Source organism: Polypterus senegalus, chromosome 4 (assembly GCF_016835505.1).
Source record: "Polypterus senegalus isolate Bchr_013 chromosome 4, ASM1683550v1, whole genome shotgun sequence".
Classification (NCBI taxonomy): domain Eukaryota; kingdom Metazoa; phylum Chordata; class Cladistia; order Polypteriformes; family Polypteridae; genus Polypterus; species Polypterus senegalus.
This window is the reverse complement of record NC_053157.1, coordinates 61,059,863-61,081,167: the sequence shown is the minus strand read 5'-3', so window position 1 is coordinate 61,081,167 and position 21,305 is coordinate 61,059,863.

Below are 21,305 nucleotides of genomic sequence, written 5' to 3'. Positions count from 1 at the left end.
TTTAGTGATGCTACTGCTTCCCAGATCCACCATTCTACACCTGATCATTCTCCATCAGGAGTTTATATGTTCTTTACCCATGTCTCCGAGTGGTTGTCCTTCCACATATCCAAAACATGCTGGTTAGGTTAATTAGTGAGTCTAAATTGAACTCAGGAAAGTGTGAACATCTGTTGATGGCTGGTTTCCTGCCTTGCACCTGATGCTGCTGAAAATAGCTTGGGATCCCAGTGACCCTGACTGGCTTTAAGAATGTAAAATTTTCTTATGCATATATATATATATATATATATATTGCATATATATATATATATATATATACACATACACACACACATATGCCACTTTCTGAGACATGTTAGAGTAGAGTTGCATAAAACATACACATAATTCAGATCCTCCTTATGTCTTTGTTCTTAATTTCACTATGTAATTTCAGATGGAAAATGAAAAAAAGTAAAGAAATCATAGGCCATGATAATTACTGTTCAAAATGTTTTTTCCTGTGGGTAGTGCATTTATGGCTGGTATGTAAAATAGAAAGCTATGGGTTAATATTACTTCACCAAGCTAACACTAGATGGCAGCTGAAAACCAGTGAATAAGTTTGCAAGCTGAGAGTCAAATACTGTCCGCATGATAGAACTTAAGGAACTAATGTACAGTAGATGTTTTGATGATGAGAAATATAAGAGCTTTAAAAGAAATACAGCTTAGTAACATTAAATATTTCTTACTTTTCATAAACATACCCCTTAGATGTCAGCAGAATATTAATTATAAGTTCATTTTTACATTTTATATTTAGAATACTAAGAAAGCTTTGTCTGAAGTAGGAAATGAATACAATAGCTACAGACTAACTTTGCATAAGATAAGTTAGTTGAGAATGTTATTATCTAGAAACTGAAATAATAATACTGTAGGAATTAGTTCTTTATAATAATCACTTACTAGTACAACAGGAAGTACTTGATTAAACTATTTGAAAAGGAAAATTATTCACAAGTTGTGAAATAACAATAGTTAAAAATGATCCTTCTGGCTATGCTAGTTTAGCTAATTTTATTGCAGGCTATCTAAAGTTCTACGGTCACCTTCTGAATTGTATTATGAGTAAACTGAAAATATTCTATTCAAATACCTTTCTTATTATGCAACAATAGTGTGAAGGGCATGTTAAATGCCTTCTCAAAGCTAGCAATGCATGATTAGAGGTATGGCATGATACATTAAATTAAATTCCAGTTTCGTAAGATATTTAGAAGGTGGTTGCAGAAGTCAAAGAAGAATTTTGCACTGCTTTCTGAATAACCTGAATAACCTAACTTTGTAAATTTAAAAAATTATTATGTCATGAAAGTAGTTGCTTTACATGTCAAAATGTAAAAAATATCAGTAATTTTAGAAATGTATTAACTGTGAAACAACAAACTAAAAATTAGTAATTTTGCCCTATGCATATTCAACAGAATGTATTTTTGTACTGTACACACAATGCACACAATGACATAAAGTGCCTGATGCTGGCCTGGATGACTCCATATATTTATAATATATACTGTAAGTCTACAGTACAGGACTGTTGTATTGTTGAGGCTTGTAAATTAATTTACAATAATTTACATAATAACTCCATTATACTAGTTTGTTTTAGATAAACTGCCAAATTATTGCTCATCCTATTTCACAAAAAGCACATTCTATTTCACAAAAGCATTTCATTCTTTCTTAAACAAAGGTGCTGTTGCAAAGTACAGTATACAGTACAAAGTACAATATGTGCAAAGATTAATTTCACAGAAAGTGACCTGTTAAACAATTTAAATGAAAAGTAGAAGTTGTATCGTGTTAATGTTGTTTCCATACTTGCTACTATTACACTGATATGGGTAATGTGTTTATGTTGCTGGTTCTTTTGAATTACTAAACATATCTACATAGAACTTTATCTACAAATGCCACTGTTCACCTAATGTTTCCAAAATGACATCACGTTGCCAGTAAAGACATACTCTCTATCATTACACTTAGTTATTTATTCCATGTGTGAGATTTTATGTGAAGAAAACCTTTCTAAAGTTTATCTTTAACAGATGTGCAACTGTGTCCCCATGTTCTTGTTAAAGAATTCATTGTAATGTAATGGATGGGATCCACAGCAATAATTCTATTCAAAATTTTAAACATTTCAGTCATGTCACCTCTTAATCCCTACTTGCTTAAACTGAATAGATTGAATTCCCTCAATCTTTCTTCATAGCTTATACCTCTATGTCCTGGAATTATCCTATTTGCCCTTCTCTGCACTCTCTTTTGGGCTATTATGTCTTATGTAATATGGAGGCAAAAATTGTAAATTGATCCTCATGTGAGGCCCCACTAGTGAATTATATAAGATTTGCATAACCTCCCTTTATTGATATGTACTCTGCATAGCATGCTATATAACCTAACATCTAATTAGTCTTCTTAACAGCTTCTGTACGTAGTCTAGATGTAGAAAGTGATGAGTCCACCACAAATCCTAGTGCCGTCACATAAGGTGTATTTGCAAGTTCTGAACTTCCCATTGTGTATTCGAATCTAACATTTTTACTTCCAACATGTAATGCTGTAAAATTACTTGTATTAAATTGCATTTGTCCCAAATCTACTTAAGCCTGCATGCTTTCTAGGACTCTCTGTAATGATTCAGCTGATTCTGCATTATCTTCTATTCTACCTAGTTAAGCATCATTTGCAAACTTAATTCGCTTGACATTTATATTCTTATCCAGGTTGTTTATATAGATTGAAAACAACAGCAGCCCTGGGATGATCCCCAAGGAACACCAGTTTTAACATCACCTAATTCTGAAAATGTTCTTCTTACCATGGCCCCTTGTTTCCAGTGTATAAGCTAATTTTATACTCACCTACACACTGTACCCTGGATTTTTTAAAATTTGATAATTAATCTATTATATCGGACCTTAGCAAAAGCTTTCTGAAAATCAAGAAAATGAATCATATGCACCTCTATAATAGTATGGTTTTGTTGATTGCTCAAAGGATTCCATCATGCTAGTGAAACAAGACAGTCCACTTCTAAACTAATTCTGTTTGCTAATACACCTATTCTTACCACTGATCTTTTCTTTAATTAATCCTTCTGTTAGTTTACTGGTGATGGATCTTAGGCTTACAAATTTCTTGTATCAGCCCAATTACCTTTTTATGCAATGGGATTATATCTGCTAACTTTCATTCTGTAGAAATTTCTCCAATGTGTAGTATTTTTTTAAACAATAGTGCTAAGGGTATATACATTGTAACACACGCAAGCCTGGGTATCTCATTTGCATGGGGAAAAGAGTGATGCACATTCATTAACACAATTTCCATTTCCCTGAGAATGGAGGAGAAGCTCCCAGAGGAGGAGTGACATCACTTCCAGTGGAACTGCCCTAAATTCTAGAATTACCTTTGAGGAAAGAGTGAGCATGACAAAAGATCCTTGGAGAAATCTTTACCTCTACCTAGTTTTACTACACTCTAATGCATTGTTTTTCTTAAGGAGTCATGACTGTTCTCTACTGCTAGCCAGACTTCATTTAGTACTCCCTCTCTTACATATCAGAGAGCTGAGTTAAGAGGTCAGGTAGTGAGACTAACTATCATGGTTTTCTAATTAATGACGCCTGATGCTCACCAACTAGACTAGACACAGACATTTATGTGTCAGTTGTTGGTGCTTCTCCTTTTCCCCTTGGCATTTAAAGGGGTTTCTCCCTTTCTCCACATGGGATTTTGTACTTCTGGTTCAAGTCATGTCCTAGGGAGTGGAACAACCCCTGGTAAAACACATATTCCAAGATGATTTGATGGCATTGTCAAAAAGGTGTCTTATGACATCCCTTCATATCTTTTGTTATTTTGCCTGCTTAAGCAAGCTTGTATTTATGTGATTGTGCTGTCTGAAGAAAGGTTTAAACCTACCAGAAAAGCAAGAACTATTTAAGTCAAAGAACAAATACCTTTTTCACATAAGCTTTTTTAAGAAAAGGATTAACTAGTCTAAAAAGGATTCAGCATCAGTAATCAGTTGCATCTGTGATTAAGCATAAGATCAAAGGGATTTAGCTGAGCAAAGATCTAAAGAAGCTCATAGAAGCTAAAAATAATTAGCTGACCACTGTATATAATTAAATAAATCTAATAAACCCTGACATTAAAAATCTATGATCAGTTTAAAGAAGTCATATTGTGCAGATGTTTGAGTTTTGCCTGTTCCTCCCAGTTAAGTATAAAAATATAAATGCACTAATCGAACTCAAAAAAATAATTTAAACCTTTCATTCTTCAGCAAAAAGTGGAAAAGTGATAAATGCTAAAAATGATTTTCTGAGACAATATTTAACAATGTTTAAAGTAAAGACTAAATGGTGGAAAAGCATTTCTTTGGCACAACAAGCAGTACTTGGAGCTACTGTTGGATTGCTCATTTCCTTAGTTCATAACTGTGAAGGATGGCACTTCACAACCCTGTGATGTACAATAAAGTTAAAAAATTTATAGCATTTTAGGTGCTGCAAAAATGCATGTATTACTCCTTTACTATTTTGTAACAAGAACTTAATATACACTTTTTAGGGCCTTCGTAACCCTTATAAAGTATCAGTAAAGTGTTTATTCATCTCTGCAATGTGACCTACCAACAAAATTTCACTTTGGAGTGGTCTGATTTAGCTTGACTGAGGCACATTTCTCTTGATATTACAGATTTTGCATAAGATCTGTTAGTCCTTCATATTAACAAGTAATTTTACCATCATGTCAATATGTCGCATTGCACAGAGATGAATAACTTGTTTACTGATGTTTTTATAAGTGTTATGATTACAAAAAGAAGCCTTTAGTTATGGTCTTTGTTACATAATAGGAAATGAGTAATTTGATTGAAAGATGAATGAAGTATGCTGTAGTGTTCTTATTTTAAGTTGTGAAAAATAATCAGTAATTAGTTTGGAGCTATTATTTGTATTATAAATTGCTTTATGGATATGAATGTGCTGTTTGCATATCCTGTATATGCTGCTCTTATAAACCCAGGGACTTGGGTCTGAGTCCTGGCCTGGTCACTAACTGTCTTTGTGAAATGTGCACATTCTCTCCATATCCATGTAAGTTGTTTTTTTGTATTCCAATCTTCTACTATTTTCTAAAGTTTGTATGTTAGGTTAATTGATTGCAACCCCGTGAGGAAATCCCATGGCTTGTGCCAGATACACCTTGGATAGACTCTTACTGACTGCAAACACATGTATAAAACAATTGCTTCACTTGACTTAGTACTCTTCTCAGGTTTTGGAACTGTTCCACAATACAATAAAGTAATGTTTCCATAGTTCAAACTTTGCACACTCACATTTATTAATTATAGTAATAGTAAGTAGAAATGAACTTTTTTTTTAAACACTAAAACATAAGCTTTTGAAAGATTAAAAATAGATAATAAATCATATATCGTTTGCATTATGTTCATGAAATAAATTTATTATATATTATTATTTATTTTATTATTAAACCCACTTAATTGAGTTCAGGGTCATGGTGGGAAGATTCTATCCTAGAAACATCAGAAGTAACCCTGTCTATTGCAGGGGACACTTCTACATGCCCACGTTCAATCTTGCAAGACCAATTTAGGGTGATCAAAGAACCCAGCATGAAGATATTCAGGGGAACACAGTGGCACAGTGGTAGCGCTGCTGCCTCGCAGTAAGGAGGTCTGGGTTCACTTCGCGAGTCCTCCCTGCGTATAGTTTGCATGTTCTCCCTATGTCTGCATGGGTTTGCTCCCACAGTCCAAACAAATGCAGGTTAGGTGTATTGGTGATCCTAAATTGTTCCTAGTGGGTGTGTGTGCTCTGCGGTGGACTGGCGCCCTTCCTGGAGATTTGTTCCTGCCTTGTGCCCTGTGTTGGCTGGGATTGGCTCCAGCAGACCCCTGTGTTAGGATATAGTGAGTTGGAAGATGACTGAATATCTATAATCTCCATATTGCCAACACCTAGTCTGTTATTTTGACCCAAAGAACACAGGACTCTAGAGCTGATAAGCAGTGCCACTGTACCACCCATTCAGCATAGTCCTGTTATAAAACAGAGAGGTACATTTTAAGAAGTCTTAGTAGGGTTATCTAGTGACAAGGACTGCAGTGGTACAGAGCACCAATGGTATAACTGTTACTTTTGAACCCTCCTTCTCTTTTTCAGGTTTTTAAAAGATTCATAAAACTATTATCAATGTTATAACTACTTTTGATTATATCAATATTATATATTATATTTTAATAAAAAATTAATCATGACTTGCATTTATTTTATTCTTAAACAACTAAGACATTATACAATGCAAAAAATATCTATATACTGTATGTGCATAAAAGGTTTGTAGTTTCAAAGCATGAGGTTTGGATTCTTTTATCAAAAAAGAAGGGTAAATGTTAGAACTACACTTTGATGTTGTCATGGGTTAAATTCAGAAGAAAAAAATAAAAAGCACCTTAGTAATTCTTATTCTTTAAATCAATTGAATTTAAGCCTTTTAATGGGTTGAAGTATTAGGACCAAAAGTAGTGCAAAAGTACTGTTTTTCAACTTGTTCTTAATCTGTCACTAACTATTATTTGGATATATAACACTTAATGGTATCTTTCTGTTGAGAAGTATTTGTACACTTTTTACTATTTTAAAAAAGTTTGCAAAATTCATTAAAAACCAAATCAGTTTTGTAAATTATATTAATATGCTGTATTAATTATTTTTTAAAGGACAAGTGTTCAAAATGTTTATAGATAGTTTAAACAGAAAACTTTGCTCTTGCACAGTAGACTGGGACAGTTAAGGATGATAGTGTCTGGCAAATTGAATTGGACCTTCATTTATTTACTAATTTTCTGATCATGCTTACACAGTTATAAGTGTCCTAGCCCCATAGACTGCGAAAGTGGGAGGCCAGCCGGGACCAGGCCACTTTTAGCTTATTGTTATGAACCAGCGAATTGAACAAAGATAGATAGATAGATAGATAGACAGATAGATATGTATAAACCCTTTTTCCCTATATATTTTCATCTCATCTGCAATCTTGTATAAGTGCTATCGCAGGAACTACAATTACTGTCAGGCACAATGAGTGCGCTGGAGCTGACAGGAGGACATGATCTGCGCTCATGGAGTTTAAAAAGGAATACTGGCAAAAGCAGAATCTCATCTAAGACTGCAGCGGCACCGTTTTTCAATCATCCACTCTTAATAACAATTTAATTGTCTAGCTAAATTACAACTCTTGTTTCAAAGAGTGTCTTTTTGTCTTATCATGTATTGTGTTTCACATATTGCATTTGTAGAAGACACTTTTTCTCTGTTTAGTTCTTTCTGGACTCTTATCTGAGAAATTTATGGGTCTAAAAACTGTGTATGGTGTTGTCACACTTTTTGGGGAGCTTTGTTCTGTTCTTTCCTTCCCTAAAAAAACCTTTGAAAACCCCCCAAAAAATTATATATATATATAACTCTTTTTAGAGAGTTTAGTGCAAAATTAATTTTAGCTTCCATTTCATGTGTAACAGACCTAGGATGTTTTACTCATCACTACCTGTTACATTTTGCGTACTGTGACCTATGGTGGGAGATTCAGGCTACCAGACAGTAGTGGCATGGTGTTTGTTGGTCAAGCATCCAAACAGGAATTTCACTGTTCCTTGTACATGTGGCAGTAAATCTGAAATGAACTAATTACACAATATTTTTTCAAAGCAAAGTCTTGTATTTTTTAAAATTCTAATGCTGTTGTTCACTTGCATATCACTACTAAGTTTGCAATATCAATTACCACTCAGTGTCCCACAGTTTCTGCTGTCTTCATGCACAAAAAAGAAAAATGCTTAGGGAAAAAATTGCAAATTATGCCATAAAGCCATGCAACAATAAAACAAAATGAAGCATGATTTTTTTCTTTAGCACAAGCTAAGTTGCTGTTGTTCAGAGAATGGTAGAAAGAGAGTGGATTTAGTATAGTGGTTTTGAGTGACTAAATGTAATCAGTAATGTTTACTGTTTCTTGTTGGTATATGAAAGTAAATTTTTATGAGGCAGTTCTGACTTTAGGCTTTGATGCCAGCAAAGTTGTGATTTGTAGTATTTTAAATCAACTATATAAAATTCCTGAATATGGTTCGGTGGCAACTGGGCAACAGTCAACTCGGCAAAAAGACAACTTAGGGAAAGACAATTCAGGGAAGAAACAACTTGCCAAAATACAACTTGGTGACATCCTTTGCCAGTTACTGTAGGTAACAGTTAGGTTCAAAGAGATTTTTTAATTATATGTGAACGACAACGTGATTTAAAATGTTGAAAATAAATTTATATAATTGACGAACAAACTTTATTTTGCAGATGGAACAAACTTTATTTTACATTATCTTCTGCAACCAAAATTTCTAATCCTTTATATAAATTGTATTGATTGTAATCGTATGATAACATTATTTAGAATACAAAAGGTGACCTGCGAGTACAGCTTAAGGAATATCTTTACTTTCAACATATTGGGACTCTCATAAAGCAGGTGATTCTGTGGATTTTCCAATGCCCTATGTTGTCATTTAAATATCATTAAAAAAACTCTTTGAACCTATTACCTAACTGGTAAAGGATGTTGCTGAGTTGTCTATTCGCCGAATTGTCTGTTGCTCAGTTGTCTTTTTGCCCAGTTGTCTGTCGCCCAGTTGCCCCTGAATATTGCTACTGGTACAGTTGCTTGTAATTGGTAGTCCTACAGCAAAACCGTCTCATCTGATTTCTTGGGTCCCATTCTACACTATATGCTCACAGCAGTTTATTCCTGACCCTGGCCTGGCACAAAACAGGGACACTAGTTAGCCTAACTGGCACATTGTTTTGATTGATTCTTTAGGACTAAAAATTAAGTTTTCACTCAAGAAATACACACAAGCTATACTATAAGGTAAAACTATGGTGGATTGCTTTTCTGTTTTGTGCAAAAAGTGTAAGGGAAGAAAAATACACTTCTTTAGTATCATGCTGAGAAATACATAGATGAAGTGGATTGTTGTTGTAGTTCTGCTTAAATTTTATAGAACAAGAAAAGAAGAAAAATATTGTATTGTGTAAGTTTTTGCAAAGTGGGTAGAAGAGAAGAGTGATGAAACATTGCAGACATACAGTAAATACCTTTTTTTGTAAAGGTCTAAACTGTTTTCCCAGTCATGATCGGAGGCTCACAGACAAAACAAGTTCCAAATCATTCATTTCACAATAAAAGGAAAATAATTTATGTTAAGTAGACACTCCACAAAGCAAGTCTTTTACAATAGCATACAGTGCTTGCAACCAAGGAAACAACCAATCAAGACTGTGAGTCAACAATCTGATATTGAGCTTTAAACCCTCCATGTTCAGATGACAAATCTTGTAATAATTCTGAGAATGTGGAAATTGATTATTTGGTTTAATCATCACTTTTCTTTAGGGGATTTTAAAACTCTTAAACAAAGAGAATCATGATTAATATGAATAATGGGTAGAGGCTGTAACAATAGTATAAGGTATGAGAAACAGATGTATAAGGAGAATTGCCAAGAAAATAAAGTCACTACAGAAGCAAGACTTGACCTTAATGACTGAAAGGTCTTCATTTTTCTGTTGGATTGCCAAGTATATGAAAGCTTTCATGTCAAAAGGTGTCCATCCTTTAAATGGCTGCCCAGTTGGGAAAAGATTTTATTGTTTTCCCTGCCTTAAATCAGACTTATTTTAATTTTTGATAGAAAGGAAGAATGTTTTAAGGTTAGCCTGATCATGCACCATGTTGGAAGAAAATAAGCAAGAAGCTGTGTGAAGGAACCTGTGGAGAAGAAAATATTTTAACTGTTGTATGTTCCACAAACGCTACAGGAAATAATTAAAACATAGACAAACATATAAGTTGTAGGACTGAGTTCTGCAGGAGAAAGGCAAGATGATTCTTTCATTAAAAGTCATTTACAGTATCTTTTTAGCTTGCACAACTTTGGCTGTATATATACATATTTTTGTGTGCATATCTTTATTGGGTTTTATTTATTTTTTTGTTTTTTAATTATAATGTATTTGTAAATGTATATAGCACATAGAGCCATAAATGGGATGTACACTAAAAAATATATGCAATTAAAAAGATACTAAATTGAATGGAAAAATGTTTGTGCATGAGATGAATGCATTATTAAGCTTTATAAATTGTTCATTCCTTTTGCTTATAGCCATTATGAAGACTGCTCTAAATTAAAGATGTTGCTGGGACCCTGTTGCCATTATGGCAAATGGTTCTTTCACAGGTTTTGATGGCACCAGCTATAATGATAACTGGATTACAATTGTCAGACTTGGTGGTTAGAACAGAGACAGCCCGTCTTTATAAAGGGTGTTTTTTTCCATTGAAAATGTACCTATACACAATCTCATTTTAGATTTGTGAGTGATAATGCACAACGGTAGATTTGATGGAAATTTCTGCAATCTGTTTAATTATGGACTTCTAATACTTGTATGGCTAAGTAGAGTAAAATAAACAAGTTTTTAAATCAATTCCATTTCATACTGTATACTCTCTGAGTAAAAGGTTTTCAGTAATCTTCTGTGATATTCAAGACATCAACCACCTTAATTAAAAGGTAAGTGTCTGTGTCTGCAATGCATTTTATTACTCCATGCATTACAAAATGCACTGCAAACATTAATGCCGACGTCTAGATTTCAACCCATCTTAGACGGGTAACACAGCTAGTCAGTGAATTTTTCCATTAGAATTTGTGATCATTTAGGAGCCACAGATGTTCATCTGAATTAATCAGAGTTGCAGTGCAGTATGTGTTTCCAGACCTTTGAGAAAATCTTACATGATTGTTATTCTGTAAGTTTATACTTTTTTCAGGTCTGTAATGCGTCTAATTTGTGATTTCCAAGATTACATAGTAAAGAATGGGTTAGCTGGAGGTTTGAATACCTTCTGGAGAATTGGTGGAATACATGGATGACAGAAGTATAAAATGTTTTTTATTAAAATTCAAAACTGCATAAAGGGACAGTCATTTGCTTATTTTGAAGAGGATAGATTCCAATTGTGTCCCAAGACAGTCATTAAGGAAACTGGGAAGATATGAAAATGGGTCAGTCCTGGGGCCTCATGCATAACGCTGTGTGTAGAATTCGCACTATAACATGACGTAAACACAAAAGCCGAAATGTGCTTACGCACAGAAAAATCCACATGCAGGAATTTGTGCATACGTAAACTTCCAAGTTCTTCCGCTACATAAATCTCGGTCAGCGTGAAAAGTAACGCACGTGCATGCGCCTCTGTCCCTCCCCAACTCCTCCCAGAATTATGCCTCTTTGAATATGTAAACCAATATTAACAGCCCTTAAGCTCAGCATGCTGTGAAAAGACAATGGGAAAAGCACACGGGAAAATATAAGAATTTCAGCTAATACCAAGTGGAGGCAAAGGAAAAACATACTATTTGTTGGTTTAAACAGTGGTATAAACAAGAAAAGGAAGCTGATCGAGTGACATAGCATGTCGGAGAAACTCGAAAGCTCACATTCACAAAGTCGCACAGTAATAAAAAAAGAGTCAAATATCAAAGTCGCTGTGAAAAGGCGAGTCGTAGCCCACCGTCTGAATGTCATATGAAAGCTTATTAGGGTACAGAGAAAAAAATGGCACACAGTGGGGAAAAAGCAGGAAATGTCAACTTTAATCTCAAAATTTACACTTTAATCAAGTAGTTTATTTGGTCATTAAAGTAGAACATCATAAACTTAATCTTAAAATCGTTCAATTTACTAGTTTCTCAAATTCCATCGTAACTAAAGTAGCACGTTAAATGCTTTGTTTTGTATTTGATGTTCTATGTGCTCTATGTGTGTGAATCACTACGTGCTTCTTAAACCGGCTTTCTCTACCTCCGAGAGGACTGAGAATCCATTACATTCGTGATATTACAGCTCTCTGAATAGTAAAATGCTGAGATGTATATGTGATATCATTTTCATTTTTAAACATGGGAACACGGTGGCGCAGTGATTGTGAGCGACCTTCGATAAAATAATTTATTGCAGAATTACTCTCTTTCAAACGTACTAACCTCCAATTCCTGTCCTTTCTTTTCCTTCTCCAAATACCCTATCGCCACACAATCAGCCCTGTAATAGACATTAAGCCATCTGTAAGCTTATAGCGCAGATTCTTCAAAACTTTTAAGGAACATTGAAATATCTTCGTAGTACATGTTTAATTATTCAGTCCTTCATGCCAGTCCCAGTGAAGCATACAGTGCGAGGCATGCAGGAACAATCCGTGAACGGAGCGCCAGATCCTTGCTAGCGTAGCGACACTGTGTCCTTTAATTATTAACAATATAGATTATTTAAATAAAGTTCAAGTTTTATCTGTATAATATAATAAACATATTTTGCTGCATTTTATCTTAAAAATGATATCATCATCATATGTAAATACTCGCTTTATAAAGTGGCTCAGGATGTGCAATATTATAACTGTATCACAAGTTTACAGTGAGGTAATTGTATTGATAAGTACAAAAAGTTCTACAAGGAGCAGTGGATGAACTGATTGATTGCGTTTAGAGCTCTTGGGATGAAACTGTTTCTGAACCGCTAGGTTCGTACAGTAAAGGTTTTGAAGCATTTGCCGTGTGAGACGTAGTTCAATAGACAGCACGGCTGAGATAGCGTGTGCTTGATGCTGTATACCGATAATTCTCTTTCCGATCAGCTGCTCCGAGTGGTGCAGTAAGAGTGATATGGAAAAAGATGATCCGCTGTGGCAACCCCTAACAGGAGCAGCTGAAAGAAGAAGAAGGTGCAGTGAGAGTAACAACGCTAAAGCAGCTATGGTATTTAGAATAGTTTTACCATTCTGTGGACCATTATATTGTTACAGTTTAATTACAATCACATGCATTAAACTAATAAACAATATGCGCTTAATTTCAGTGTATTTATAAAGCCGCGTCAGTAATGTGGATCTGAAACAGAAAGATAAACCACACGGGAACAGTAGCACTGCTTTGACGCTGGGTGCCGCCATTCTGCAAAACCGAGCAGAGAACTTGCGTATGACAGGGTATGAGGTACCATGGCAAAGTGCGTGGCTTTACGCCAAGTTTAGGTTTTATACATCGCGATTTGAACGTGGAAACGTTCTTACACAACATTTCTGTGCGTACACACCATTTATACATGAGGCTCCTGGACTCCAGATTACATTGTTGAGTGATTTGAAGATGGAGTATGCCTATCAGCAAAACATCAAGGAAGGAGGAGCCTTTTAGATAGCTCAGAAGTTTTGAATCCAAATGCAAATGTCAGCAGTGTCAGTGTTTGTTATTAGATTCCGAGATTTTAATACTGCTGTATTAAAGTGAATTAAAACTAAAATATGTTACAGGCTGTAGACTACAATATATTACAACTCCTGTGATCATTTTTGAACAATATTGAAAAAGGTTGTTTAACTAAACCCACATGGTGAATCCAAAGGATAAATCAATCAATTCATATTTTTCATAATAATTTTCATAAGGTACAAAAGAATGTAATTTAAAAACTCCAAAAAAATCAAAAATATAAATAACACGAAAAACTTATGTGTCATTACATTTTAAGTGTCAGGATATTTTTAGGAATTAAATAAATACATTTTGAAAAGATTAATTTTAGAGGCATTGCCCTGCAAGTGCTAGTCCTGTTTGCCTTTTAATTATGTCTATTTTGTACTTTGTAAAGCTAAAGGAACAAGCTTAATGGACTAAATGGTTGCCTATTATTTGTGAAATTTGTTATGTTCTACACATTGTATTTTTTTATATTCATAATATTCTCTGGTTTCTGAGAATGTCTGGACCCTGGTCATCTTTCTGGAATCACATTTTTCTACAGGATGTCTTTGAAATCTTTCCCTTTTGTTATTTCAGGTATTCACCTTTCTTATACAAGTGAATACATTTCTGTTGGTCTATTAAAATAAATTTTGAAACTGTAAAATTATTAAAGTTGTTTTAATACATCTTTCCTTTAAGAAACTTCCAAGCACTATTTGAACTGTATTTGTGTTGGGGAAAAAAGAAGTAGTTACAGTAAATGATTCACTGTAAAGGAAGAACATTCATTAAATTTAGTTTCTTCTATTTTGTTATTTTAAGCAGGATTACCTCTCTCATCTTCTCAATTCCTGTTGTAAAAATGTAGGCAATAACAATCCATTCTTGAACAGACGGCCACAAGTCCATCTTCACCAAAACAATGTAGTTGAAAAGCATTAGATAGCCAACATAAGCCATCTAAATAAAACACAGAAAGAATATAACATGACATTCTCAAACCAGCTTAATCCAGTTTAGGGTTAAAGGGATAGAAAAATATATTTTATAATTAATTATAAATTACTAGTTATAATTTTATAATAAGTGTAAAAGTAAAATTAAGTATGAAATTGCACAAAATATCATTACAGGTCTATAGAATATGCATACTTTATTGAGTACACCAGCCCATTGACAGTTCCAATCAATGAAATCTTCATATGTGCAGACAATTGTACTCAAAGCTGGTTGGGAGATAATAGTGGACTGTGTGTATGTGGACAGGGCAGAGAAAGAGAAAGGACAGCATTTAATATTAAGTAGTTTGAGTGTGCCATAGTAATTAATACTAGATATGCTAGATTAGTGTATTGGGAATAAATATCCTGCTGGAGTGTTAACAAACAAGAATATCAAAGGAGTACATTCCGCCAACAGCAGACCTATGATTGGAAACAGATAATTGGTGAAAGGAATTGTGCAGAGAAACAGCAGATGGATGAAGTCCATCTACTAACACACATGCGGTGTCAAAAACAGACATTTCAGAATTCACAACTCATTGCAACATGTTACAAATGGAGTATGGCAGTAGATAACCCAGCTGATTTCCACTCCTGTCAAGGAAAACAAGAACGGGTGGTTGTAGTGGGCTAAAGAGCACAAGGACTGGACACTGGAGGATTCTGAAACACTGCAAGGTCCAATGAATACAATTTCCTGTTAATTCAAGATGATGAGAGGCCCATGTGGTACTTTTTGCTGTGATAATTCTCCAAAGATTGTTTTATTTTAGGCAAAATAGTAGGTCTGTGCCATTCCAATATTTTATATACCTATATGAAATATACCATTTAACATCAGAATTCATAATAAGGAATAAAAATGCTTAAAAATATGTTTTTATTTGTTTTCTCTTAAGGTATAGTATTTCTTGTTGGAAATATGAAGCTTATATGAGTGTATACAGTGCTTTTGTGGCAAAAGTCGTGAATTATGTCACTTGTCTATACCCACGTTCAAGTGCAGAATGTGATATGTGGTGGCCGAAAAAAGCACCACACAAATCCATCAAACCAAATATGACATGTAAACAAACAATAAGAAAATCTTTAAATAAAGTATTCCAACATGAATTGCAAAATGGTACTAGATGTAAATTTATGGCACACGTAATTTACTGGATGTGTTGTTAAAGGCACAGCAACATTCCATTTTCCATTTACCTGTCCTTTTGATACCTGTGTTAGCAATGTGGGTTTACCCTGGGTCTTCTCCTGTAGCCAGGGATTTTGGTATTCACTGGAAAGCATCTGGTGGGTGAGTAACCCATGTAGCCCAGTTGAATTCAGTGCCTGAAAGATCTACATGGAGTGACGTGTGAGGATACCAGGTTGTTAGCAGATAAAGAGTGGTACATATCTAGACCTTGGTAATGGAAACTGGTTCTTAGGACATAGAACATAACTTCTCTGGTGGCAAATGAGACGGAGATCACGTGGCAGGATGTGAGATACAGCTAGATATAGTCCAGCTCATGCAGCGTTATCTCTCGAGCAAGTCTTTTCCTAATTTAGTCTCTGGTCTCCATACTGCTTTGGAGTTGTCCCACAGCAGATGATTGTGAGTATACTTTTAAGACTGAGTGCTGTTCAGTTGGAGCTTCTTACAGTGAATTGGAAAGTCACTTCAAAGCTTTCTTTATGCTTTACAAAAGCAAACCGCAGTACTCTGTGTGTGCGCAACTCTAGTACTCAATCTTTTTAATTACTCTCTAAGCTTTAACTTTGAAGTGGGGAATGACGGAAATATCTGGAAGGGTGTGATTGAGTGGAATGGCCTCACAGATCTGACTCTGAGTGCTGAATATTAACTGTATTTCTGTGCTAATTATGGGTTGTCCACAATGAACACTGTGTTAAACACTTGGGCTGTTTACAGATGATATATTCCTCTTCATCTCATCAGACAGTGATCTCTGGTTTGCTGTGGAGTTGTTCTCAGCTCAGTATGAGTTGGTTGTGATGAGGATTAGCACCCACAAATCTGACATCATAATTCAATATCAGAAAATATTGTCATAATCCCTGGAGGTTAGGGTGTGAGTAGCTATTTTGCCACATTTATGGACCAAGGCATAAACATGCACAAACTTCCACGTGCCACTTAGTTTTGACCTGGCTGAATCTATGTTCTGATGAATGCAGGCTATTCTAACTCATATGGTGGTTTGTAAAATTTTGACAGTGAAAATAGTATGATATGCTAAAGAGAACATGATACATGATCTGAATTGCACAAAAAAAGGACAGAGGCAAATCAAGTACTATACTGATTATTGCCAAGAATGTTTATAGCGTGTTGCAGGAAAAATACATTACTTCTGTAATAATTATTTTAATTATAATGAATTTTTTTGAAGGTGGTATTCTTGTCTTTCCTTTTGAATCTTAGGAATTTCTCCAGATAAGAACTAAAAAGGCTTTGTTTAAGAAACAGAGTAAAGACAAATTGAATTCAATATTGAAGCAATATGGTTAGTCTTAAGCCATCCCATATCAGCTGAATGACAACTACCGAGTTTTACTAAGTAACCATGAGCACAAACTATGCAGCTGGAGTGGATACTCACAGTGTGAAACCAAAACTTCACGATTGGTGCATTGTAAAATTCATAGATTTTTCTTCCAAATGGTATTAGCCTATGTCGATTCTGTACTTCATCTACATCTTTTTTTCTAGAAGATTCTTTATTTACTTTTCCCAGCATTGCCTGAAAAAGAGCCAGAGAAAGATGCAAACATAACATTGAAGGAGAGAGAAAGAGAAATAAAATGTTGAGATATGATATATAGATTTAAAGTCACATAAAACAGTATTGTATCTAGCTTTACTCTGAAACTTATGTTATATATCTAGCATTTATACTTTTATAATGCATTCTGAAGAAAGTGTTTGGTGGTTCCTAACATTGTCTTAAAAAAGTAAATGATTGTCAATTACTTTTCAAAGTTTAATATATAGACATTTATATTCAGGCATTAATTTGCCCAGCTTTATTGGGCTGAATGGCCTGTTCTCGTCTAGAGTGTTCTAATTACCAGCAAACATTCATATGTTGGATTTAGAATTTTTAGAGTATCTTTTCCTTTTAAAAACACTTTAATACATGTGTTTATAAGTGTCTAAAGTCAAGATGCTACTGATGTGATTTTGTATACTTTACTTTCAGCTATAAAACCAAGAGGTGTACACTCATAATCAGTAAAGGTAAAAACAAATAGTACAAACAAATGTGCATTTCTTGAGACAATTAAAAGAACTGCACACATCCATAATATGAAGACAGATTGTATATGAATGTTTCAGGATTTTAGGTGATATAAAGTGTTTCTGTAATATTCAAGTAGCCATTATCTGTGGGTGCATGGCTGTTGCATTGTTTTTCCTCTGCTGTAATTTTATTCTGTCTCCATTCTTTAAATCAGGGGTCCTCAATCACGGTCCTGGAGGGCCGCAGTGGCTGCAGGTCTTTGCTCCAACCCAATTGCTTAAAAAGAAACACTTATTGCTCAAGTGACACTTCTGCTTCACTTTAGTTGTTTCGCTTGTTAAGATTTTGAACCCTTATTGCTTATTTTAGTTTTAAACAGCTGTAGTCTTGGTTTTTAATTGTTCTTAATTAGCAATAACATGCAAATGATAAAAGAGACCAGCATTTCTCCATTTAGCTCGTTACCATTTACTCCTATGTGTTTAAATTATTATGCACTATTGGGTTTAATTAAATACTTAAAAAGTGAAGAAAAAAAAGTGAAGGGCTGAGAATTACTCATCCATTTCAGCCTTCAAATTATTTGGATGATATCCTTCGAAAGAAGAACAAATCTAGGATATAAGAATTACCTGACATAGCAGAGTTAAAGCACTAACAAGCCACAAAATTAAATTATTGGCAAGAATTGCTTTCTAATTAAGCAACCGGGTTAGAACAAAAACCTGCAGACACTGCGGCCCTCCAGGACTGTGATTGAGGACCCCTGCTTTAAGTGAATATTGATATCTGAAATTAGGCAGGAAAAAAGAAACATGCTTTAGGCAAATACTACACTGTGCTAATATAATGTACCAGTAACGGCGGACTGCATGATAACGTGCAGTGAATACACTTGACTTGAGCATTCCTACTTTTCATCCTCTTTCTCTGTACGTTTAGCATTCGTTTACTCAGAGGTTGATGCGCTTGCTGCTTCGTGAGCATCTCGTTTTCTTCACTCTAGTGGCTGCTCCTTCTTTTCTTCCGTTGGTATCTTTTTGCATTAAAACTGATTAAGTCAGTGTTTGTGTTGCAAGTACTTAGTGCGTTTTCCTAAATTTATCACTTAAGCTGGCACTTAAGTGTTCAATCTGCCTCAAGAATGATTTAAGATATGAAGAGGTAGGGGAAGTGATGACGAAGGTGGTAAGGATGAGAACGGTGCCCATACGCATGTACAGCATGGACGCCCTGCTGGCTGCTGCCGAGAGTTGATTCTACAATAAAATAAAAATAAAAGAGTAATACAAATCATCACCCTGAAAGCAGACAGTAGAAATCACACAGTATATGTGTACCAAATTTCAGGTCAATTGGTCAAATGGTTTGTGAGCTACAGGTGTTTTAAAATCTTGGAAAGACAAACGGACAGCCACGGTAGCGTATTATATAAGAAGAAGATACATTTTTTCCATATTTATGTCTGGAGGCTGAATATAATTTTACCACTTGCAGTTTTCAGTGTCACTTCATGATTGTAAAGGCCACTACATATTTCAAACACTTCTCCCCAATTAGAACAAGAATGGAATTCACATTTGTGAGAAATGCTGTAAATTGCCATGTCGAAAATAAGCATTTTTAATTGTTGTGGAAAGTGTAGTGCATCTTTACTTAATCATGTTTCCATTCCTGGCTGAATTGTCAGATTAGTGAAAGTCCCACACCCAAGTGAAGATATGCTAGCTAAAGATCGCTTCTACAAGGATTGGTTGTTTCATTACCTTTACCTGTTAGATTTCTGTTGATCGGTTATTATTATTATTGTTACTTTTGGATGATAGATAGATAGATAGACAGATAGATAGATAGATAGATAGATAGATAGATAGATAGATAGATAGATAGACAGATACTTTATTAATCCCAAGGGGAAATTCACAATGATTTAGGATGTAACAATGATGCTTGGATCCAGATGCTCAGGAAAATATATTTCAGGATTGTATGTGCTGTGCATTTATATTCATCGTTGTCAAGCCTTGAGCTTTCGGTGTCACCCATTCTGTGTGCCCTGTATGTCTAGTTATCTAAAACAGATATATACTGTTAGGCTGCATGTAATTCCGCAGCAAGGACTCAAACATGTGAATGTACTTAATGTTAAAATTCTATTAAACGTAATTAAACTGTTTTGTTTTATTTTTTTTCTGTCCTGGCAAAATACATTGATTCTGTGAGCCTGGGTTGGATTAAGAAGGTCTAAGAATATTACTTAATGTTAAAATATGTTGATGGTTGTTTTGTGTTTTTCAGAAATCTGTTGAAAACAACGTAATTGTATTATTTTCTCATTTAAAAATACATTTCAAATTGAGTTATAAACACGTTAATGCTTCATATAATCTTACATTGTATGTTTAATTTTCTTTATTGTTGCCAACTACCTAGTATGCTATTAATTTTCAATTTATTGATTAAAGTAATACTCAAAATATTACACTACATTAACTGAAAGGAGTAGTAATATGTATAAATAGTTTGCATATATAGTATGCTTGTAAAACAATCACACTATAAACATAGAAATGGGTACTGCTTCAAAAAATAAAATGTAATAACTGTTTCCAACAGTTGTCTGTACTTCAAATAAGATATTTTTTCTGTATATGTTTTGTGTCATTGAATTACCCATTTTATAGGCACAGCTGACATTTTAAATGTGGGCTTTTAGTCCAAAATAGACAGTATACTACATCTGAAATTGTTATTCGATATCAATCAATATTTCTGTTGTCGATTTTTGTGTACATTTTTAAAGGGGCTTCAATCCTCCAGTGGATTAATTAATTAACATCCTTTTATAGTGGACAGCCAACACTTCATCCTTTCTACACTTAGGAGTGGAGACATAATGAATTGAATGCTGTCACTAAGACCACACTATCAGGTCTCAAGAACAAGTCAATTCAAATTAGTTCAATAGAAGTTAATTAGCAGCAAAAACAGGACACTCATTAAGAAAAGGATTAGAATGAAAACCTACAGCCACAGTGGTCCTCCAGTACCGGACTTGGTGACCTCTGTTTTAGATCAACAGCATAAAGTGTTGAAGATACCTTTATAATTTAATTTTGTTATTGTAATATGCCCCTTTTAAATGGTTTTCTTGTATGCTAACAGTAATTTGAGATGTAATTTATAAATATTTGTTTTTGAAAAAAAAAAGGAAGCACAATGGTGAAAGATGTTACCCTGAGTAAATTCTCTAGCCAAAGACAGTGTTGTAACTATAGAACAGGTAAAAAGTGCAACTTTCAAAACAAAGCAAATTCTGGGGACATTTTCTTGAAAAAGTAACGAAATCTGTGATATGCAGAATATGCAAGGCTGATCTTGAGCTTGAGCCCCTGAAAAGAAAGCATACTGGTATAGAGGAAAACTCATTAGCATAGTAGAATGGTTTCCCCATCCTGTGGTTAACTGCAGATGGGACTATTATTATTACCAAAAAGTTAAACTAAAACTAATAAAAATATAAAACACCTTGCAAAAAAAACCCAAAAAACTAAAAACCACAAACATAAAAGGAAATCAAAATAAAATAAA